The 25,850-nt window shown below is 44.6% G+C and overlaps 1 pseudogene; it reads right to left on the bottom strand.

Moving 5' to 3' along the window:
• Nucleotides 1-1,237: 1,237 nt before the first annotated feature.
• LOC147710413 (uncharacterized) lies at nt 1,238-25,565 on the bottom strand (annotated as a pseudogene).
• Between the last annotated feature and the right edge of the window lie 285 nt (nt 25,566-25,850).

The following is a 25,850-nucleotide window of genomic DNA, read 5'->3' as shown; positions in this document are numbered from 1 at the left end:
TGCTGATAAACATAGAAGCATACCCAATTTTGCAGACATTTGTTTCCTTGAGAGTAACTCATTGCTAAGCCAGTTATCAAATAAATTCAAAACGTTAGACACATCCCAGAAAGACTACTTAGCCTTAGGTGGATTCGCCACACATATTCCGTTTAGGAGCTTATAAACCACCGAATGCATACCTACCAGTTTTCCATCAATGTGCGTATGCCCCGCAGAAATGGCAGATCGGAAATTGTTAACTGACCTATATGATAGACCATCAGATGACTTTTTGGACCAAAAATTTAAGATGTGGGAGAGATCCGCCTCCACAGGATCCAGGTACTTCTCCAACCACCAACCCAGCCACGCTTTCCATGCAGGACCAAATAATTTCCTGGTAGAGGGAGTCCAGGCTTGTTGGATGAAGCTTGAAGCTTCTTCCGAAATTCCAGGCAAAACCCACTGTGGCCTGCAAGCCTCAAGGCCATCAGGGATAATTTTCCCTCTAGAACTAGAGGGTGCAATTCTCCCTGAGGGCCCTGGAGAATCATCGGGAAGGAAGGGAGATGAAGAGGGAAGTCGCACATCAGTTCCAGCGGCACTGGGTATCAAGACAAAGGGGAGAAAAGCGTAATTGACTGTCTTCAACCAATCCTGTGTGAAGGCATCTGTGGCTTTCGCCAGGGAAACCAGTCTCCAACGGAAAAATTACTCCAGTTGCTGATGCAGCCTGGAGGCAAAGAGATCTATGTGATTGGGGCCCCAAAGTGACTGAGTCATTTGGAAGTAATACGGATGGAGCTTCCAGTCGCTGTAATCCTTCAAGCACGGGAGTTCTAATCTGCTATTGTGTTGTCCCTCCCCGGAAGGTATTCAGCTACCACCGTTATTTGGTGAGCAAGGCAGTAAAGCTCGTAGTCTTTGGCGATCTCCGCCAACATCGGGACTTTGTCCCCCCCAGCTTGTTTATATATATCACCGCAGAGATGTTGTCCATCCGCAAGAGGATGCAGCACTGTACCATCCTAGGTGAGAGAGTGCGAATCGCAAATGAATCCGCCAGGAGCTTGAGACAGTTGATGTGTAATGATAACTCCTGGAGAGACCATCTGCTCCCCGTGGTAATCTCCCCGCATCAAGTCCCCCAACCCGATCGGCTGGTATCATATTCTATGACTATCTCCGTGCGAGAGCCGAAGATTGCCCGGCAGTTCCAGGCATCCAACTGGGCTAGCCGCCATTTGACCTCCTCTCAGACTTCATCCGTGAGGGGAACCTGGTCCGAGTAAGAAAGCCCCTTCTGAAGGTGCTGGATCTTGAGACACTGAAGGGCCTGATAATGCAATGGTCCAGGAAATATCGCCTGTATGGAGGAAGCTAAAGGGCCTAGTAAGTGCGCAATCGCCCATAGAGACATGACTTGTGCACCAAGAGTCTTCCTCAATTCTGTCTTCAGATCTCTCAACTTGAGCTTGGGCAACTGGAGTTGGGCCGCCTGAGAATTGATCACAAACCCTAAGAACTCCAGTGACTGCGCTGGGACCAGAACAGATTTTGTCTTGTTTATTACAAAACCCAGATTCTCTAATAGAGAAACTGTCAATTGCAAATGCTGCGATGCTAGGGAAGCAGAGGGAGCAATTATCAGTATGTCGTCCAGGTAAATGATTAACCGAATACCCTGCTCCCGGAGATGAGCGGTCCCTGGCTTCATCAACTTGGTGAAACACCAAGGAGCTGAGAAAAGATCAAAAGGCAGAACCAAATATTCCAGACATCTGCCTCGCCATTGGAACTATAGGAACCGCCGGTGAGGGGGAAAAATTGGGACCGTCGGATATCTTTGAGGTCTAGACGGACCATCCAGTCCCCCTGCCTCAAAATGTCTGTCAGAAGATGGATCCCTTCCATCTTGAAATGTCTGTACAGGACAAAAGAGTTGAAATATTTCAGGGTTTAACACTAGCCTGTAACCCCTGCCTCTCTTCAGGACTCGGAAGACATTGCTGCAGAAAACCAGGGGCCTGTTGACACAATAGGCTACCTCATGTTTTCCAGCAAGTCTGCTATTTTGTGATCTATAAAAAGTCTGTCTTGTTGGGAAAAAGACAGAGGGGGTGGAACAACACTCTGTAGAGGTGATTGAAAGAAATCTATGAGGAATCCCTGTACCATCTGTAATACCCAGGCATCCTGAGTAATGACTGGCCAATTGTCGAGGAAATGGGAAATGCGACCCCCCAGGCGACATAGAGATAGAGGCATTGGTCTTACCTGCTGTAATCTGGGGCTGGAAGTTCCCCCTCTGTCCTCCCTGTGGTACCGGCAACAATTAAAACTTCTTGTGGGGTAGAACGTGCCGCCTCTGGTGTAGTATTGATAGTCTCCTCTACCCCTGCCGTAACCTCCTGTAGGAGGGCCTTGATGATACTGGCGGCCTGGCGAGCGGCCCCTGCCTCGATTGGCCCAACCAAAAAGACCAGCTTGGAATACCCGCTTGATATTTGATTGGGCCTTGTCTAGAGAGGTGAAGGTCCCGACGTATTGGGAGACGTCTTCAACTAACCTCTCACCAAACAACAATCCTTCCGCCGAGGGGCCTGGTTTCGCCGAGGCCAATTCGACATGGTTTCTGTCCATGCGCATGAAAAGGGACTTCCTGCTCTCAGTGGCAATAGCACAGTTCGTGTTTCCAAGGAAACAGATGGCTCGCTGGGTACATCCCGCTAGGATATTAGGGTCAATTGGTGCACCGGTCTCCTTGGCCACCAAGGCCATTTCTGAAATCTTTGCCAGAGGCCCAGTGGTATGCAAGAGTTTATCTTGGCAACCGCGCCAGGCACAGTCAATGCCCTTTTTGGGATCCTAACAAATTTCTTCAAAAAGGCTAGCATATTGGGATCAATGTCAGGCATTTCCACCACTTTATCCAGGATGTCCTGACATGGGCACTCAGATCTCAACCTGCTCCGAACTTCCCTATCAAAACTTCGCCTCAGATTTTGGTGCAAATAGTCTGCCACCTCCGGCGGAGGGGCCCAATCTGAGGACCTTGAGTGGATGATGTCTTGCGGGTTAAAGTCAAAGGGATTTGCGGTCTGGTAAAGGGCTGAGGACAGGGAATCGATGGAAACCCTCTTAGCCTTCTTTTTCTTAGGGGAAGCAGTATGCCCTGTAGAATCCGTGTCAGTATCCATGTCAGTGTCATATGCCTTCCTAGAAGAGGATGGACCAGGCTCTGAGGACCCAGAATATTGATGATCTGCTGAGGAGGAAAGTGGTAACATAGTCAGGACCAGCGCGTGCGGCCAGCTGGAAGCCTTAAGTTGCAGCTGCTCCCCCCGAGGAGCCCGCTGCTGTTTTCGTTGACTCCTGATAGTGCATCCCATGCCGTTTTGCAAAGTTTTCAAGTTGCGCAGTAATAGGTTTGAGGGCAGCTGCGAGCGCCTTGTTGACCGTCTGGGGAACCGCCACCTCCACCGCCTTATTGACGGACTGCTGCACTGATGCATCTAAGGCATCAACCAGGTTGTCTTCCAATAGGGGGCCATCCTCCTCCTCATAATACCCATATTCGTCCTCCTCAAAATAGGCCCAGTCTTCCTTCGCTAGTTGATATCTTGCGATTGCGACAAATAATTTGCCACGGATAAATAATTCCAAAGGAATTGGTTGAGGGGGAGCAACCCTTAGTGCAAGTAAAAACCTCTACTGCTTCTCAGCAAAGCTGTCCCAAAAAATTATAGCAGCCCGCCAGGGGGCATCAGGGAGCCAATCTGTTCCAAATGCCTGTACTCAGCTTGGGCAGTCCTGATTACGCAGCCCAGGAATAGGCATCAGGAAGATGGGTGAAGAAACAACCTGTGCTCCAATGCGCGTTTGAAAATGCGGGCGGAGCGAGGAGGAAACGAAGTTGGGCATCACGTAGCCCAAAACCAGCCCAATTGGGCTACGCAACGTCTGGCTCCAGTGTAACGTGGGCCCATACGAGGAAAGGCACCAAGGACCGCTTTAGAGCTTGCTGTAAGTGTGGGCAGCCACGTAGGGGTAAAGGCACTCTGATGGGGGCGAGGCACGTCAGAGAGCTCCTAGCACGCTCGCCATCATCGACTACCCTGAGGGAAAAACCTCCCAGATACTCATGCTGCACGCTGCAGCCAAGGCACGGCTCAAAGCACAACTAAACAGTGCAAACAAGTAAGTCAGTAATACACAATTATAATGCCTTTTATGTGCTAAATTATCAACAAAAAAACACACATTAGAGTCTATAACAATAAACCCTGAAGTAAAGGTAAACAAAGTCGGAACACATAACTCAGCCGCGAGCAGCAAAGAATGAGGAAATGTTCATGGAAAGCGAGTCATTTATAGGGCTAGTCTCTATGGTTTGTAGATGTTATACTAAGCATTCTGGGAAATCTCGTTTTCAATTGTATGTTAAAAACATTTTAATTGGCTGCTGGTAAATTGCAGTAAAGAAAGAGAAAGCATAATCTGAAGCCTCTGGTGCTTTAATAGAATTCCCCACTCATGAGTGTAACCGGAATCACCTGTGGTTGCAGACGTTAATATTTGGAACCAGTGGCGTTTCTGGGCCGCCTTGTTGGAAGTATGGTACTTCTGTGGTTGCCAATAACCTAAACAGGCGACCCTTGGGAGCAGCGGTAAAATATATGCACATAAAAGATAATACGTTCTCTGATATATATGATGTATAGAGAGATAACCAACAAAAGGTAAGAAGAAAAAGAGAAAGAAAACTCCTTGATTGGTCTTAAAAGTAAAATACGATCACAGACCACCCTGGGTCACAAGAGCAGGCAAGATTGAAGGGACGCCATTAAATAGCTGTGATAGAAAGGCGGATGGGATAAAAAACAACGTCCCTCAAGTGTCGGGATGGATAAGTATATTCTAACTGACTTTTTGGGATATCATGAGTAAATGCTACTCCTCAATATGACAAGAATATATTCTATATAGGGGAAATTAATAATAATGTAAGATGGTGAAAGGATAGTAAAGGCGTAAGTGCTGTATTCTAAAAAAAATATGCATGATATAGACAGTATACATTTAAAAAAGAAAAATAGAGAGTAAACTGAATAATCAGGAGATGCTTTTTGTTGTGTGCAACTGTGAATGTTATTTCCCCTGGGTTGCTTTCCCTTATTTATATTTCATTGGCCCTCTCTTTTGTCTTGACTTGTTCCCAGCACGTTGCTACGAGGGTGGTGTACCTGGACGAGGGTAGGTAAAGTACTTGACAACTATTGTGTATTATTTTGATTTCTTTTCACAATTTTCATTTGCTATGATTTTCTTACACCTTTGTATAATATTTTGACACAAGAAGCCTATTTTCACTATTTCCTTTGGTTAATTGGTCATCTAGTACATTGTATCCCTAGTGTCTTATCTGTTTTTGTGTTACGATGGAAAGTAAGAAAACCTTTGGCTTCAGTGATAAGGACTTCTTCAAACTGATAGGACAGACTAGCGTCACCAATAAATCCTTTACAGCTGCAAGAGGTAGCAATGACAAATGGTTCAAATTATTGATTCTGAAAAAGAAAGCCAAAAGCGCTGAATCACATGCAGAGTTCATGTTAGAATACCTCAAAGCAGTAGTAATCCCCAATGGACTAAGAACCGAGACAGATCTTTGTAAAGATCAGAAATGTTTTGGAGAAATGGTCCCTTGTTGCTAATCGCTGTTCTTGGAATCTAATTATCCTAATTATAGAAACAGCAAGGGAAATGGTAGATACTCTGCTTAAGGAAACTGCAGATATTGAAGAAAGTCTGAAAAATAATAACAGTTTAGAGGAAGCCAAAAAAAGAACAGAAGTTAATTTGGAATTGTACTCCTTTAATGAATATCTTAGTAAAAAGAAAACCAATAACCTTAAAAAAAATATTAGATTTGTTTCAGAAGAAGGGTCTGTCCATACTTAGGGGCACAATATTACAATATCCCCAAAGACAACATTAGTCACGCTGATTATCAGCACTAGTCAAATTTGCATTTTTTTTACATTTACAGATACTTCTAATTCAGAAGGAGAGGGTGGATCCAAGCAATGTAAATATTTTGGGAATAGAAGGGACCAATTTAAAGGCTCAAATAGAAATAACCGTTTTTTAGGGAATCGACGGGGAACACCGAGAACAAGGTTCAGGAATCTAACATGGGGGCGAAACCAACATTCAGAGAACACACCTCATTACTTTCAAACCAGACAACATCCGTATTGGAGGGATTGACCCCCTATGCAGAATTCCATCCCGGTGTTCAATTTATCCTCTGTTGAACTAGATAAACAGTCCCTTGAACTTTTATCCAAAGAGCTATCATTTGTCCCTGGTTCCAACATTAATACATTTGAGCTCTGTCAAGACATCCATATCTTTTTCCATAAGTTCTTCTTACGGAAGTTACTACCTCCTATAATGGATCAGGACTCAAGCCTCCATCCACCTTTACACCCACTGTGGGTGAACTAGGTTAAGAGTTGAAAAAGTGGTATATGCGAAAATACAAACCATGCTCAGATATGTACAGAAACCCCCTTACAATGTAAGCATTCAGGAGAATACTGCCCTTAACAGATTACATAAAAGCAGAGAAATATCTGTGAAATTGTGTGATAAAGGAGGCGGTATTGTGCTAGATGATACCGAAAACTATAGAAGCAAAATGCTAGCCATGCTGAATATCCCTGACCACTATGCCAAGGTAAAAAACAACTCAGAAAAAAGGATTAAGATTGAACATTACAACGGCCGCTATGGATGAGGGCATCATTTGTGGACATCATTTGTGGACCTTAATAGGACATATGCTCAGACACCTTTGATATTTGGGGTACCAAAAACCGATAAAGATTCTGATGACCCGCCCCTTAGACCTATTGGGCCCGATTCACAGAACTAACTTAAGACAAAATCCTAAACTTACAACCATTTTGGTATTCACAGAAGGCACTTACTCATTTTGGTATTCACAGAAGGCACTTACTCATTTCGGTATTCACAGAAGTTAGGAGTCCTAACTTTAGGACTCCTAAATGCCTTCTGTGAATACCGAAAGTCTTAAAGTTAGGTTTTTCTCAGTATAGGAGTAGTAAAGTTAGGGGTCCTAACTTTAGGACTCCTAAACTGAGAAAAATCCTAACTTTAAGACTTTCAGAATCCACAGAAGGCATTTAGGAGTCCTAAAGTTAGGAGTCGTAACTTTACTACTCCTAAACTTAGAAAAATCCTAACTTTAAGACTTTCAGAATTCACAGAAGGCATTTAGGAGTCCTTAAATTAGGATTCCAATCAAAGAAGTAAAATTAAACTTTTCAGATAAAAATTTTTAAGGGAAGGCAGTGGTCTCTGGGATCACGGCCTGCTCTTAAAAATATTTCCTCACATACTCACAAAGGGGGAGGGGGTCCCTTGAGGACCCTACATGTTTGTTTGCGAGTGGTTTACCACCTACTTGAAGTAGGTGGTAAACTGCAGGTGCTTTGCTACTACAAATGCAGTCGCAAAACAATAGCACATGGCATGGTGACTCGCTATTAGGAAGGGACGTCTCTTCCTAATAGCGGGAGTCAGAAATGCTATTGTACGAGTCAGTGACTCTCAAAATAGCATTTGTACATGCCATTACCCTTTTTTACGGTCGCAAATGGGAGGATCTCCAGTTTGCAGCCACAGAAAAGGGTTGTACATCTGGCCCTAAGATCAATGTGCCCAGTCTGTAGCCCACTCCTGTCACTCCATTTGATGGAGCCCAGCCATCCAGTGGGAGGCAGAATCTTCCAATTCTTTCTAGGTTTGTCTTTTGTCCCGCTGACCTTGCAGGACCCTGTGAATACTAAAACAGAGGTCCTTCAATTCCTGCGAAAAATCAGGTTAAAAACCATTTTTTCAAATCAGGATGAAATTCATGACATTAACGTCAGTGGATTGCGAAATAAGTCTTTCTTCTGTCCGGAAAGTACTTCTATGCCAAATGAGATTCTTCTTTTTGAAGATCAGATATTGAGAGAGATTGATGAACTCAATAAGAAATAGATTTTCTTTAAACCCAACTTCACCCTTGAAGAACGGACCCCATTTAAAGAGCTTACTTCCAATCCCCTTACAGTCATTAAACCGGCTGATAAGGGGGACGGCTTTGACCTATAGTATAGTAATGACTATGATGATGTGATAGTGTTCCAATTTATTCAATTGATTCACTATCGCCCCATCAGCAATAATCCCACTGCACGCTTAAGAGCCCAAATTTTACATCTGACTAAAAAAGCCCTAAATGAGGGATAAATTTGCAAAAAAGAATATGATTTATTTGAACGTTACGACACAAAAGATTCCTAATATTTATGTTTTGCCGAAGGTCCATAAAGATACCCTAAAACCTCCGGGACGGCCTATTATTGCGGCTTGTGGGTCACTACTAGAACCTTTAGCTAAATACATAGATGTGTTTTTGAAACCTTTTGTACCTCTAACTAAGGCCTACATTAGAGATACTATGGATTTTATCTGAAAGATTGAGAATTCGGTATTTGATGGTGATCAACAGTTGTTGGTCACTTTCGATATCAAAAGTCTCTATACTAACATTCCGCAAGACAAAGCATTGCTAGTCCTTGGGTTAGTATTGGATAAAAGAACAAGACCACACGTTGTTCCGACTGATTTTATCACAGCCCTAGCCAAGATTTGTCTAAAAAACTATTGTTTTGCATTTAAAGATGACCTGTATATACAGGTGAAAGGCGTGGCAATGGGGTCTTGTTTTGCCCCGGAAATTACGAATCTTGTTATGCACACCTTTGAGATACAGCATATTTTCAATGACATGAGCCCTTTTAAAACACATATTACCTGATGGATTTGTTTTATTGACGACATTGTTTTGATATGGACCAGGAATCAGGAACAACTATTACTATTTCACAGTTGGTTGAATGCGCGTTCGATAGACCTTAATTTTTCCATTACATATAGTGACACTAAAATCTATTTTCTAGATGTATGGTTACAAAGTAATACTGGCATATTGGAAGTAAGCCTCTATACCAAGCCAACTGACCGCAATACTTTACTGCATTTTTCAAGCAGTCATCAGAGGAATCTTAAAGAATATCTGCCGTACGGCCAATTTTTAAGAATTCGCCGTAACTGCACCAACAAGGTAGATTACTTTGAGAATGCAGAGAGGGTGCAAGACAAATTATGCAACAGAGGCTATCCCAAATAATTGGAAAGAACTGCTTTGAAACGAGCATGTTTTACACCTCGTGAAAATGTACTAACACCTAAAGAAAAAGAGGGTTCTGATCATATGACGTGTATTCTCACTCACAATCCCAAAGCTAACAAAATTAAACAAATTATCCTACGGAACTAGAAGCTAATAGAGCATTTAAACACCCCAAAACCTTTGTTTGCTTTCCGCAGAGGTTAAAACATTTGTCAACATCTAGTGAGAGCAGCAGGGACAAGTCCCCCTAAGGGAGACCTGAGACATATGTTAAGCCTTCCACCAATTGTGGGACATTTTAAATGTAATGACTGTGTGGTTTGTCCATACACTACTAACTCCAATGTATTATGCTGAATGGCAAAAAACACAATCAAAATAACTTCTCGAATTGTAATACGAGAAATTTCATTTATTCCCTTGCATGTCCCTGCGAAAAGGTATACATAGGGCAGACTACACAAGCAGTAAAGATGAGGGTGATGTAGCATCAGTCCAGAATACGTTGTAAGACAAAAGGAGCTCCCATGGTCCAACACTTTATGGAGTGTAATCATAATGAGAATGAAATCATGTGGTTGGTCCTTTTAGTGGTGAAATCCCCCAATAAAATCATGTTACAGATGACATTGAATAAATTTGAAGCCTTAATGATAGAGAAGTATCAGACGGCTAGTGTTGGTCTTAATGACCGTGATGAAATCTGGCCACTAATCTAATTTCATGGATAAATATTGCGTGAGAATTAACTGTATGGTCACTTTATTGATTTCTGTAAAAATGTATTGCCATATATATATAAAATCAATATATAAAAATCCTTGTACGAGATGGGCAATTAATTTAACTAATTCTCTCCAGTGTTTAAAAATTAGACATAATTAAATACCATGGAAGCACGTTCCGGTCTCAAATTGATCACACGTCTGCCCCACTTCCGCTTCCGCACCCGTGTCTGTGGTAAGAGTTTGATTTCAAGGAGAAACAGTAGCACCATCTATTGATCGAAAAAAAGATATAACAAGGTTGCTTGCTATTAACAGCATGATTTTATACTTCAAACTAGCCTCTCTCGTGCATTTTCGGATTGCAAGAGGTTATCATTTGTCTAGTTATTTAAGTCAAAGCACATTATTCAAACATATACTTAAATATAAGGCCAATGATCAGCCTTTCTGTAAATGATCTGTTACCTTAAACTTTGTGAAATGGGAATTTTGTGATTTTTGGTATGATTTCAAGCTTATTATGGGAGCAGGGCCATGCTGGTTCTAGAGAATTTCAGAAGCTTTATTTTAGTGTCTTTACGTGACTTTTACTAATTACGGAGTTCTTCTTTAAAAAAAATGTTTGTAGTCACACCGTTCTTCTCCCAGTACCGTCTGTAAAATGTACTACATTTTAATAAGACAATTAAGCAATTTGAGCATCACAATTGTGATATTTTCCCCCTGTTTCTTTGCTAGCATATTTTGGATTGCAGCCTTTAAACATCCCTTTAATAGAACTCCAACAATAAGACCTCTTTCCTAATAAAAAAAAATTACTTTGATCCTATGTAGTGCAAAACCGAAACAGTGCTTTCCCTTTCAAAGTTTCGAATACCCAGTAATGGCCATAATTCGCTCGGCTCTTTAGGTGTTTGGCTGACATGAAAATCTTTCTGTTGGCTATTTCTTCATACGTGGGAAATTTTTAAATTTAATAAATGGTACTGACAAAGACCAATAACTTACTTAACAATTCTTTTAAGCTAAAGAAATCCATTGCAGCGCACGTTCAGTGACTAAAAATTGAAATCAAAGCAACCACATTCATCCATCAAAAGAACAGCTCAAGAAGGCTGTATGGTGGGCATCGTAAATAAAAAGTGCACTTTACACGGCCGGCCATCACCTCCACATCCACCATGACATCCACCGCCACATCCACCACCACATCCACCACATCCACATCCACCGCATCCACCACCACCACCACATCCACCACCACCACCACATCCACCACCACTTTCACCACATCCACCAACAACACATCCACCACCACATCTAACACGTTCCCCACCACTTCCACCACCACCACATACACCACCACATCCACCACCACTTTCACCACACCCACCACCACCACATCCACCACACCCACCACCACTACATCCACCACCCCATCCACCACCACCACTGCATCCACCACCACCAACACCACATCCACCACCACCACTGCATCCACCGCATCCACCACCACCACATCCACTGCATCCACCACCACCACATCCACCACCACATCCACCATCACCACCACTACATCCACCACCCCATCCACCACCACCACCACCCCCACCCCATCCACCACCACCGCATCCACCACCACCACCAAATCCACCGCATCCACCACCACATCCACCATCACCATCACATCCACCACCACATCCACCACCACATCCACCATCACCACCACATCCACCACCACATCCACCACCACATCCACCGCATCCACCACCACCGCATCCACCACCACCACATCCACCACCACCACATCCACCACCACCACATCCACCACTGCATCCACCAACACCAAATCCACCACCACATCCACCACCGCATCCACCACCACCACATACACCACCACATCCACCACCACATCCACCAACACTTTAACCACACCCACCACCACTACATCCACCACACCCACAACCACTACATCCACCACCCCATCCACCACCACCAACACCCCATCCACCACCACTGCATCCACCATCACCACCGCATCCACCACCACCACCGCATCCACCACCACCACATCCACCGCATCCACCACCACATCCACCACCACCACCGCATCCACCACCACTGCATCCACCAACACCACATCCACCAACACCACATCCACCACCACCACATCCACCACCGCATCCACCACCACACTGAAGGACTGGGTTCTTTGGACCCAGCGGTGCCAGGGCACAACACCTGAAACCTTCGTGGGTAACCTGCTCCGGCGTACAAATCACAGAGACACGGGACACTTCCTTCGGCGTCAAAGAGTCAAGGTTTATTTACTGCAGGGAACACAGAAGTCACAAGAAGTACATCGAGTGTAGTTCGGGGAGACTGCTTCAAATTGTATTTGTGGATCGCTCCTTTTATACAGTTTCTACCCATAGGATAACATGATACACAATAGTTTACAACCTGGTTCCCACAAGTCGCTCTCAGAGGGGTCGCTTAGATCACTTTGAAACACGCAAGATCCGGAACATAAGTGCGGAAACATTTGGCGGTTCCCAACTGTAAAAACCCATCTTCCCACCATTAGCAAATTCCAATCAGCAGTAAAGTAGATCGAAATAGGAACGAAGACAGGTGCAGAGGAAGACGGAGACAGTGGGGAGATCGGAAAGGGTGTAAAAGGGGAGTGTCGAGAAGCACGAGATACAGGCATCAAAGGGACGTGCCTAATGAGATGCACAACTGAGACAATAAGCCCGTGCGGCAAGATGAGCCTCGAGCGGCGCCATCTGCCTTACAGTAGCATCCCCCTCGTCATAAAGACACTTTCAAAGAACATGTGTCTTCCGCAAATATCTTGGGAGTCCCAGGGTCGCGAAGCGGACAGCGTCCGTTCGCTGGCTACTTGAGGGCAAGAGACAAAATGGATGCCGTATCTAAGATGGAACCCGTGGGTACAGATGACAAACCCACATAACAAACGAACGGTTTAAGTTAGCACAGCGAAACTGCGCACACTTGCTAAACTCGTCATTTGCGGTTCATAGATACTAGACTCGACCATATTCGTGTGAGTCGAAAACACCACTTACAATTGTCACGGAACCTCAGACGCTCCTTTTGCCCTCATGTAGGCAAGCACTAGTCGGAATCATACTCGATATTCATCAGACCATCAAGATGTCGTTGTAGCATAGCTCTGTCCAACCGAGTCCCCTTGGTAACAGATGGTTGTCTCATACACGTTGTAGCACAGAGGCCACATAAGGCAGGACCACACTGCACACAAAGGCAACACGTGAACAGGAACACTACCACAACCCCGATGATCGTCAGAATCTTCCAACCCCAAGTCGACACCAGGCCCCAAAACCAACCAAGTAGCGTCCAATCCCCTACATCCACGTGTATGGATTCGGAGATCTTGTGCAACTTCGAGATGGCTTGATAGACAGTAGGAGCATTATCTGGAATGAAAATGCAACAGCTCGAATGGATCACTTTACATACCCCACCGCGATCTGCTAAGACAACATCTAAAACCATACGGTTTTGTAATGTCATAAGTCTCTCCGCCTGAAGTTCTGTGGTGATATTACCAAGGGCACTGGCAGTAATGTTAGCTGTCGATTCTACCACTCGAGTCAAATGTCTCAGGTTCCTACTATTAACCATAGGTCCCCAAAACGGGAGGAAACCCTTGAAAAAGTCTCCTGCCTCTTGACCGGCAGTATCCTCTTCACTAATTACGCCTCGTACAACTCTAGTCTTATGATAATCGGCATCTACAGTAAACGTCGGAGGCAACAGATTTGCAACAAAACATGAGCCCATGAAGTCTGCGGGCAACCATGTGTATGCACGATCATGACAGATGAAGTACGTACCCTTGGCAGCCAGAAGCACAGGGATCGGGGACATTGACAGAACGTAACTTTCAGTGCAAGCACTTACTCCAAGTGAGGCTTGCGAGCCACGACCCACAAGACAAAGATTACCAGTGTGGGGTACGACCCATATTGGAGACGAGCTTTTAAGCTGCTTTTCATTAGTGAACGTACTATATTCCCCTCTATTCGGTGCCCTATAGGCTTGTACCTCTGCCTTAGGGATGAGATAAGCATCATAGATCTCATCTTCCAAATCCTGTATTATCATCGATACCACCCACTGCCATGAGGTAGGACCCGGTTTGGGGGAACGTTCTGGAGAGGGGTGGAAACCTAGTGCGCTTCGAAGCATTGTTTGGTATGCTCGAGCTGACCCTTGGGAACTATACGGTAACACCAGATATGGAATTCCCTTACCCGTAGTATGTGGCATCAACCCACACACCCAACAATTAGTAGTGTTAACCACTAACTGATGCTGATGGAGGAGCTGGATAAAGGAATTGTTGCGGAATTCTACACGTCTAGCCTGTTCGTGTTCTGGTAACATATGAAAGGAATGAGGAGAAGCAGTAGAAGTAATGTTAGGGTAAGGAGTAGGAGTAGGGGTAGGAAGTAAGAAGTAAGACATAGTGTAATACACCCCACCCGCCAAAAATGCGGAAGCAATTAAAAACAATACAAACAATTGGGATACAAAACATTTCGTACGACTAAGTTTCTGCAGCTTGACTCTATATGCCTGAGCTCCTTCCAAATCATTCAGCTTCAAAAATGCCATTTCCCTACGACCGTCCGCAACGTTTCTTGACGCACTTCGTTCTGTGCAGCAATAGTCAATTCCCAGGAGTTCCTAGGAACCGACGGCCTTTAACCTAGCGTCAAGACCTACTGTCCAGAAGGAGGTACGCGCGCGGCCCTACGGCCCTCAATACACAATATGTATTTATTTAGCACAATAATTCAGCTGTGGAAGGAAAAAGATACAAGGAAGAAGCTTGATATATATATATATACAAAACAATTTTCAATGATACGAATGTTCAAAGTTGATCATGGGAAACGAAGATATTGCAGTTATCAATTTCAGCAAAGCAAGCAAAATTTTTATTTGTCCTTAGTGTGAGATCGCAAAGAATATCGATGTTTCCCGGGACGTGTCTGCACGTCGAACAAAGGATCTGTCGAAGAGACAGCGTCCTGCCGATCAGTTCGTTGGTCTGGTCTTGAGTCTCTTGCTGACAATGTTCCAACAATGGCTTTCTGCTGCACTGAGTGTTCACCAACAAGTTGTGCGTCACTGAAAGGTACAAACGCCGGCAATGTCGCTGCTTCTGTTGACGCAATGCCTTTCCTCACCCACGGGTCTGCCGGCAAAGGAATAGGGACTCGCTTACAATGGGTAGCATGTACCCAGTTCTTCCGTCCCTCAAGACGAACGGCAGTCCTCGTGGCCAAAAGCACCTGGTGAGGTCCAACAAAGCGGGGGTCCAGATTCTTCTTGCGCGAAAAATTTCGGGTGACAACCCAATCACCAGGCTGGAGCTGGTGGCCTGGACCCTCCGTCTGCGTCGGCAAGGCGTCGTAAACCTGTTGATGAATTAACCTCAGTTTAGCAGTCAAGTCATGTAAGTAGTCAATCAACATCGGGTACTCAAGATCAACGAATATACCTGGCCTAGGAACCCCCCACACATTCGCAGGACGGCCGAACACTATTTCATAGGGACTAAGCCCTATTCGGGAGTGTACAGTCGCCCTAGTTGACAGTAATGCTAGAGGCAAAGCGTCAGGCCACGAAAGTCCAGTCGTAGCCTGGATCTTCGCTAATTTTAGTTTAAGGGTGCCATTGTACCCTTCAACCAATCCAGCTGACTGGGGATGATTGGCGCTATGGAATTTCTGATTAATTCCAAGGCCCTTACACACACTCTTCATCACACTTCCAACAAACTCACTTCCGTTATCTGACCACACGACTCTAGGCATTCCATACCGAGGAAAGTATTCCTTCAGTAGGATTTTCGCAGTAGACAAAGCAGTATTATCTTTGAGGGGATAGGCCTCGATCCATCGGGAGAATGCGCAAACCACAACCAAAACGTATTTCAGGTTATTGCATCGCTCCATATGGATGAAGTCCAATTGGATCACCTCAAAGGGATACGAAGGAGGAGCAAAACTGCCAGGGGGAGTTGGGGTTCCTTTGCCAGGATTGTACATTATACACACCATACAATTCTTCACCAAACGTTCAGCACACTTAGTAATTCCATCATTCTTCCATACATCAGCCAACAACTTGCAAATACCTTTCGCGCTAATATGTGCTAACCCATGTGCCATTTGCACAACGGCCAGTACATACGCATCAGGCAACATCCATCTTTTCTGATCTGACAAATCAATCCAGCAACCATTCACATCCAACCTTCCCGTACTTTCTTTCCACTTCATCTTTTCAGTGTCGGTGGCCTCATTCTGAATTGCTTTCACACTCTCTATAGTATTCTCACACATACTTGATTCTGTAGGCCACCTAACCGAATTCGTCACATACATTCGAGTGCTAAGGTTCCGGGCAGTCTCCTTAGCAATCTCATCTGCAAACGCATTACCACGACCAACATCATCCGTCACTTTACGATGCGCACTACATTTAACAATTGCAACTTGAGCAGGCAAAGTCAATGCATCCAAAAGATCGTTCACAAGCTGGCCATGCTGTATTTTCGTGCCATGTGACGTCAAGAAACCACGTTCTCGCCACAATCGTCCGAAACTATGCGCTACACCGAAAGCATACTGACTATCGGTGTACACATTCACACGTTTACCTTTTGCTAATACACATGCTCTAGTAAGAGCGATCAGCTCTGCAGCTTGGGCAGAATTCTGATTCAATCTCGCAGTCTCAACAACAGTATTCAATGTCACCACAGCATAAGCAGTAGTCACATCACCATTCGGCAATTTAAAACATGACCCATCCACATACAGGATGCCATCCGGGTCTTCCAATGGGGTGTTTTTAAGGTCCACACGACCTTTTGTTTCCTCCTCTGTCCGCAAGTAACAGTCATGTTCTGTTACTGCATCTGACTCTGCACTAATTGGTAACAAAGTTGCCGGATTTAGGACATTACAACGTTTTATCTGAATGTGGCTTGCCAAGAGCGTCAATTCGTACCCAGATAACCTCGCACTCGTCAAGTGCTGAGTTTTCGTACGGTTCAAAAGAGTATCGACTGCATGCGGAACCATCACCGTAAGCATATTATCCATGACCAATCCTGCTGATTGTCGGATGGAGACCGCAGCTGCCGCAGTTGCTCTCAAACAACTCGGCAATGCTCTAGCTACTGGGTCTAAGGTCGAGGAAAAATATGCACATGGACGTTGCTTACCACCAAAAGGTTGCGTTAAGACGCTTAAAGCACAACCTTCCCTCTCGTGAACATATAACGTGAACGGTTTACTGTAATCAGGGGTACCTAACACAGGGGCCGAACACAATGAATCACGTAATTCAGAAAAACTTTTCTGACATTCTTCCGTCCATGGTAAAGGAGTCGAAACATCCTTGCACGTAAGAGCCACCAATGGTTTCGCTAGCAATGAAAAATTAGGAATCCACTGCCTGCAGTACGATGTGATACCTAGAAAGGCACGCACATCTCTTTGGGTTTGTGGCACAGCCATGCGCGCAATCGCTGCAATTCTCTCTGGGGTCAATCTCCTTCCCTCCTTTGACAATAAGTGACCTAGATAGGTTACTTCTTGACAACAATATTGGAGTTTAGAAGGTGACACCTTGTGATTTAACTCACAGAGATGTTGCAGCAACGACACTGTAGCAATTTTGCAAATGTCCTGAGTATCAGCAGCCACCAATAAGTCGTCGACGTATTGGATTAAAGCCGCACCAACCGGCAACCTAAACGCATCTAGTTGACCCTTCAAAGCTTGACTGTAAATCGATGGACTTTCACAGTAGCCCTGAGGAGCGCGTTTGAACCGGAAGCTACGTCCACCAAGAGAGAAACCGAAAAGGTCCCTGCTCTCTTCGGCAATCGGGATGCTGAAAAACGCATTTTTCAAATCAATCACCGAAAACCATGAAGCTGTAGCTGGAATCAGAGTCAGCAGCGCCGTAATGTCAGGCACAACAGGGAATTGAGGAACCACAATTTTATTCACCTCCCGTAAATCAATAACAAAACGATAAACAGGCGGTTTGGTAGGATCAGTACGTTTAAGAATGGGCAGTACAGGACTATTGCACACGTTTCCCCGAGTTTCTTCAATGACATCTTTCTCGATCAAATCATAGATGATCGCTAACAAAGCTCGTTCACCATCAAGGGAGATACGATATTGGGGAATACGTGGCAATCGCACATTCGATTTCAACTGAACAACATAAGGGGAGATATCAAGTAGGCCCACGTCATTTGGACCCGTCGCCCACAAAGGTGCAGGAAGAGAACTCAATTCCGGTGGAAGCTTATCGAGGGACAAGTACATGGGAGAGACTACCCTCTCTCCTAACGTAAGCTTTATACCCGCAGGAGAACAATACAAAGTCGCATACAAGCGTTTAAGCAAATCCAGACCCAAAAGATTTTCGCCACAACCAGTAGACAAAATCAATGGAGCTTCGAGCTCACGTGGCCCAATTTGAAGGGGCAAAGGGCGCGAAACTGGATTGCTAACGGGGGCGCCAGAGAATCCAACGGATACATTTGTTAAGCCAGACAAAGGTGCGCCAGGGAGTTTCGAATGCATGATAGAACTTTTCGCTGCACCAGTGTCCAACAGAAAAGGCTCAACGACGCCCGATGTAGCAACTGCGACGTAAGGCCCTCTCTGATCAACCGGAACTGATACCACTCCCTCTCCTTGTCTTTGGCTGTCCTAGTAATTACTATCGTCAGTTCCCTGATCGACGTAATAATCGTCTACATTGTACTGCGCAGATCGTCCTTGCGATGATCCACGTTGGTCGAAACAATTATTAGAATTTGACGAGTTATCAGAACAGTCGTTCTGAGCACCACGACCTCTACCACGTGATGCGTGCTATGCACCACCACGACCTCCTCTAGACGAATTACCACCACTACGGTCATTTAAAGCAGGACAATTGAATTTAATGTGTCCCTCCTGTCTACAATAAGCACATTGATTGTACCCCAACGAAGATCTCTGAAAAGATGAATCATTACGCGGCTGCGATCGATTCGATTGCGACTGCGATCTATTCTGCTGAGGCGCATTCTGATTAGAACGCGGCGGATATGCTTGTTGTAACAACACTTTAGTTTTCAGCTCTTTCGTCTTTTTATCGGCACGGTCATTTTCCTCTTTTTCTCTATTTTCGTAATATTGTGCCGTAGCCAATATCTGAGCTGAGGTAGAAACGGCCCATGAACTTTCTGAATTTTTCAATTTATGGCTCAAGTCGGGCAATAAGTTCGATACGAATTTATCCACAAACAACCTCTGTCCACCCTCAGTACCCATATCCTGCCCACTATGATCGACGAATGTTTCCTCGAACCTCGTAAAGAAGTCTGAAACACTCTCATCTTTCTTCTGCTTGCAGGCTGACAACTTGTCCCAATTTACCCTCATAGCTGGCATAAGCGTTTTCATTAATGTAATGATTCGCTGGGGAAGAAGTTCAATCAACTGATCGGGTTTAGTAGCAGCCACTTGTCCAGCGTCTGCCGCTGTAATGGCAGCCCAATCACCACCTAATTCATTCGCGTGATCTTGGTGACGAATCTTGGCCCATACCGGTTGCGGTACGACATTGCCAAACAACATGTCGATATCGGCCAGATTCATTATCGTAGCGTCTACGAGCTGCGATAATTCTTTGTAATACCCCGCAGGATTTTTGCGAGGATCAGGCAAAGTTTGTTTCACCTGAAGCACTTCCGATCGTTTCCAAGGGAGGTGTATCCACACTCTCTGGAAATGTGCTGGTATTGGAGCATTAGCATTAGTATTATCAGCGGGTACCCAAACTGGCGGAACTTCTCGCATAGGATATTGGCCAGACCCATCTCGTTGTTCAATGTCCTCAACGAACAATGCATGAGGAATAGGAGCGGGACGAAGAGATAGCAACCGTTCAATAGCACGTCGGACATTAGTGTCGACTATCAGTCCAGTTGCGAACTGAAGCCGGAGTTCAGACAGGGCGGTCAGCACCTCGTCAGGCGCATTGGCCGCTATCTGATCATGTAAGAACTTGCACATTTCATCAAACACATATCTCTGAGTAGGTATGTTGAATTGATCAAACGTTTCGAGGACAACACGAGGTGGATTTCTAACAGGGTTTATCATCCAACCCATCGCCATATTGTATAGCGCAACACGTTCTCTATTACCAGGAAGCTGGCTACGTCTCTGTGGACCATCAGAACCTGCAGACCCAAAAACAGGTCCGAGCGACTGAAAGAAGTTTGTCGCAAGGGGAGAATCACGATTACGAGTAGAGGGAGAAGAGTAAGACACAGGACTAACAAGAGAAGGAGTAGAGACGTTAGCAGCAACAGGGGTTAACAACACAGGAGCAGTAGCGTGAGCAGTAGCGGGAACAGGAGTATGTGGAAGCGGAGGAGCAGTAGGAATAGAAAGAGGCAAAGGAGCAGGAACAGTCGGAAGAGCAAGTGCAGGTTGAGGAACTGGTGGAACAGGTACGGCAGGGACCACAGGAGCTGCGGTACCCTGTACGTACGGAGGTGGCGACTTCATAAGATAGGACATTAAAGAATCCTCAACTGCCTCTTCCTTCTTATCCGACTCCGTAGACAAAACAGGATAGCATTTGTCTATGGACATACGCTGTAATCTCTCAAACACTTCCTTATCCTTATCCTCCTTATCACGCTGAAACTGCTCAGCTTTCTTCACTATAGTAGCAACAGTATCTCGCTGACTACGTTTATTTTGTCTGATCTCTTTCTGTCGGGCTTCTTTGCGCCAGAACCGAAAGGCATCAAACATGGCCGGCCTTGATTTACGTTCGAACAACTTTATTTCCAAATTATCTAAGATCGACGCTTCGAAGCTACCGTGAGGTGGCCAACGAAGATCGCCGTCTTTCTTTGTATATTTGATCCAATAATCGTTAAAAGCAATCGGGCCTAGCCCATGTTTGCTATATAAGTCATATGTAGGAGTTCCAACCGGAGGTATCGGACACGAGTCCTCCAGCAGGGAATCCGCACCACAAGGTCTAAAGCAACTGAACAAAGTACTGCGACCAGGCATCTTGCACACTAGCCGAGTTTCACAAACTTCAAGGGTTACGGGATTTCGGGATTTACCAAGTCCCAGCAAAGAACTAAACCCTCGGTCTTTGGCGGCTGCAGTCGTCAAACAAATACAACAACAACAAAGTACGCTAGCAAAGTGTCACCGACAAAAACACTCACACAGCGTGTACAACAAAGACACCCGCTAAAGTGTCTACAACAAAAACACTCGCTAAAGTGTTTACAACAAAGACACTCGCTAAAGTGTCTACAACCAAGAACTCTGGGAGCGACCCACAAATACTTAACTCAAAGATCAATGGCGTCCTCAGGAAGGCCCGTCAATCGTCTCGCTATACCAAGGTCTACGCCAGGCGCCAAAACAGGTCTACAGTCAGGGCAGCAGTCCGTCGTAGCCGTTAGGAGGCGGGAATCTTCGCGGGAAAAGTCTTCGGGCCACTTATTTCGACAACAGGATCGATGAAGCGGGGTGCACCTTCCCTCGGAGATTTCACACGAAGTTCCTCACGATCGTCAGGCTTGGACCGGTACCACTGATGCAGCCCCACGTTGGGCGCCAACTGAAGGACTGGGTTCTTTGGACCCAGCGGTGCCAGGGCACAACACCTGAAACCTTCGTGGGTAACCTGCTCCGGCGTACAAATCACAGAGACACGGGACACTTCCTTCGGCGTCAAAGAGTCAAGGTTTATTTACTGCAGGGAACACAGAAGTCACAAGAAGTACATCGAGTGTAGTTCGGGGAGACTGCTTCAAATTGTATTTGTGGATCGCTCCTTTTATACAGTTTCTACCCATAGGATAACATGATACACAATAGTTTACAACCTGGTTCCCACAAGTCGCTCTCAGAGGGGTCGCTTAGATCACTTTGAAACACGCAAGATCCGGAACATAAGTGCGGAAACATTTGGCGGTTCCCAACTGTAAAAACCCATCTTCCCACCATTAGCAAATTCCAATCAGCAGTAAAGTAGATCGAAATAGGAACGAAGACAGGTGCAGAGGAAGACGGAGACAGTGGGGAGATCGGAAAGGGTGTAAAAGGGGAGTGTCGAGAAGCACGAGATACAGGCATCAAAGGGACGTGCCTAATGAGATGCACAACTGAGACAATAAGCCCGTGCGGCAAGATGAGCCTCGAGCGGCGCCATCTGCCTTACAGTAGCATCCCCCTCGTCATAAAGACACTTTCAAAGAACATGTGTCTTCCGCAAATATCTTGGGAGTCCCAGGGTCGCGAAGCGGACAGCGTCCGTTCGCTGGCTACTTGAGGGCAAGAGACAAAATGGATGCCGTATCTAAGATGGAACCCGTGGGTACAGATGACAAACCCACATAACAAACGAACGGTTTAAGTTAGCACAGCGAAACTGCGCACACTTGCTAAACTCGTCATTTGCGGTTCATAGATACTAGACTCGACCATATTCGTGTGAGTCGAAAACACCACTTACAATTGTCACGGAACCTCAACATCCACCACCACCATATCCCCCAGATCCACCACCACCACATCTATAGGTGTGTGTGTATGTGTGTGTGTGAGTGGCTGTGTGTGTGTGTAGGTGCAAATGCAATGTTCTTGGATTTTCATCACAATAAAATACACTGAACATAATCTTCACAAAAGTTATTACAAACGTTTAAGGTATTGCCATTATAAATTACAATAACTTTTATTTAAGTATTAATTATTTACAAAATTAAAAGCCATTGGTATTTGGAATATCAATACATCTAAGTCACATAAATACAACGCACATTGCATTACAAATGCTATAGGTGTTACATTTGTGAAGTTAAAACTATTGACATTGTAACTGACAAAGCTATTAATTTTGCTATTTTCAAAACCAACACATAAATAAAAAAAGTGTCATTTACAATACCAATCGCTCAAACTTTCCTAATGCGAGACCTATTGCATTTCCAATGCTTGTTTATTTTACTAATCTAGAGTCCTTTGTTAGTGTCATTATAGCAGCCTCTCCTGTGGGGTAGTCCTTTTTCCCTGTTGGTTATTCTCTTCGGGTCCCGATCACGTGGGACGCCGATTTGCGGTTTTATTGAAACCACGCTAGTTAACTCTACACCCAGTGCCTTTTTGTCGATTTCATGCGAACAAGACGAAATACGCCCTTGAAAGTTTTTGGACGTCTAAAAGGAAGATTTTACTGTCTCCGCTTTGGATGGTGGCTGAATGAGTGAGGCAGGGAGTGAGTTGATTAGGGATTAGTTGCATATTGAAACCCTCGTTACCCTTTTGTTTTAGATTACTCAGCAGTGGAGTGGAGCACCTCCATTTACTAAAAACCTTCGGATGTGCACACCACCATATATACTTGAGGTAAGATCATGGAATATAGAATCCCCTGACCTCGTGAGTTTATTGTCCAGTGAGGATAAGTAAGTGTTTGAAATGTATTTTATATTACAGCAATAAGCCCTAATTTTGGTTGTGGTGTAGTTTGGCCTGGAGTTTGAGGCACATGGAATTGTTACAGTGAAGTGAGTGTTGTTCCCATTTTGAATTTGGGACTTTATCTTGTATTATTTTGCATTTTTCACTCATGACATCGGTGGAGGTGCGTCGGTGATTATGTTTTGGTAAAGGCTTTGAGTACTTCGTAAGTGGCACTCTGCACTTAGGACTTGTTACAGACTGAGCATGTTATGATCCTTGTTATATATATTTTTATTTTTATAATTTTTTCTGATTCCTGAGTCACTTGGGTATTTTCACAGAATGAACTTAAGACTCAATCCTAAACTTACTACCATTTTGGTATTCACAGAATGCACTTACTACTTTTGGCATTCACAGAAGTTAGGATTCTGTCTTAAGTTTGTCTTAAGACAAACTTAAGACAGACTTAAGACAGGCTTACGTTAGGATTTTGTCTTAAGTCTGTCTTAAGTCTGTCTTAAGTCTGTCTTAAGACAAACTTAAGACAAAATCCTAACTTCTGTGAATACCAAAAGTAGTAAGTTCATTCTGTGAATGCCAAAAGTAATAAGTGCATTCTGTGAATACCAAAATAGTAGTAAGTTTAGGATTGATTCTTAAGTTCATTCCGTGAATCGGGCCCATAATTTTTGTGGTGGCACGTTGGGTCTCCGGGAGCCAGCACAGGGATTGAGATAGCATTCGTTGTGAAAAGATACAATATGTGTTCTCTTTATACATTATATAGGTCGTTTCCCTCACCCTTGTCCTCAATGTTTGTACGGGCCAAAACGCGTCCGCGTCGACAGATGATAAGAGGATTCTGATGGAGAATTTTTTTATTTAGTTTGTAAATATATTGTACACAATTGTTTAGAACCAATTGTGTGGCTAAGACTACCTCTAAGTCTATTCCCTGTATGGAATAGGGAAACTTTTTTGACGAATCGGGTGTAAGGAACTTACGTTTTGTTGTGTTACTTTGTGATCTGTATATATTTGTTGTATGTGTATATAATATATGTATATAGTTTGTTGAGAAGAAAAGAAAAAAGTCTGAGAATTTTTGATGAAATGAATAAGATTATGATGATTAAATTTGGTAATCATGTGTTCCTGGTATGTGATTATTTTTCGTGTTAAAATTGAATGTAATGAATGATAAGGACTTTGTTCTGATAATAGAGGAATATATAGTCCCCTAATAACTAGTGATATTTATATATTCTTTCCTCCTTGCCACTTTCGACTGTCCTGTTGTATTGCTTCTTTCCCAGGCATAGGAAGGTAATTTGGGTAAGCCCCTTTCTTTTTGGTAAATGCTTTCTAGGTTGGCAGGAGATCACGTCACACAGGTGGGTCCAGCAGATACTTTGCAGGGAGTATTATCTCTAATACCTCCCTTTCCCTGCACACCTTCCACCCACCCCCAACCCTCCCAATGACTGACGTAGGACCATCTCTCCATTTTTTGAAGGAAGTCCAAGCCCTTTTGGGCAAAGTGGCTCTGAATGGGGTGCCGGTACTAGAAGTAAGACGTGGTTACTGTTCCTGCTACTTCCTGGTGCCAAAGAAGGACAGAGACCTCCAGCCTATATTAGATCTGCACACTCTGAAGGCCTTCTTTCGAAAGCAGAAATTCAAAATGCTCACCAACCTAGCCCAGGTCTTGTCTGCTTTCAACCCTGGACACTTGATGGTGGCATTGGACCTCTAGGGCGCCTATTTTCATATTCCCATCCTGCCAACCCATCAACGCTACCTGTGGTTCTCAGCAGGACAGGAGTATTCCCATTTCGCTGTGCTCCCCTTTGGTCTCACCAGTGCCCCTCAGATGTTCATGGAAGTGGTGGCGGTGGTGGCAGCTCATCTTCAGAGATCTGGGGTACTTGTTTTACCTTACCTTGACGACTGACTGTTAAAGGTGGGCTTGTCCCGGGCAATCATCAGCCACCTCTAGACTACAGTGAACCTCTTGTCCTATTTGGGGTTAACTATCAACATGCTAATGTCACACCTGGCTCCTTCTCAGACTCTCCCTTTTATTAGAACCATTCTGGACACAGTTCAGTTTCGTACCTTTACCATGGGAAAGAGAGTCCAGGACATTCAGGGTATGAGCCCGCTCTTTCAGCCTATGACCTAAAATTGAGTGAGGCCAACTCTGAGACTTCCGGGATTGATGGCCTCCTGCACCCTGCTGGTTGAACACAGTAGGTTGTATTTGCAGGC

This window comes from Lissotriton vulgaris, chromosome 5 (genome assembly GCF_964263255.1).
Source record: "Lissotriton vulgaris chromosome 5, aLisVul1.2, whole genome shotgun sequence".
NCBI lineage: Eukaryota > Metazoa > Chordata > Amphibia > Caudata > Salamandridae > Lissotriton > Lissotriton vulgaris.
This window is presented reverse-complemented; position numbering and strand designations above follow the sequence as displayed.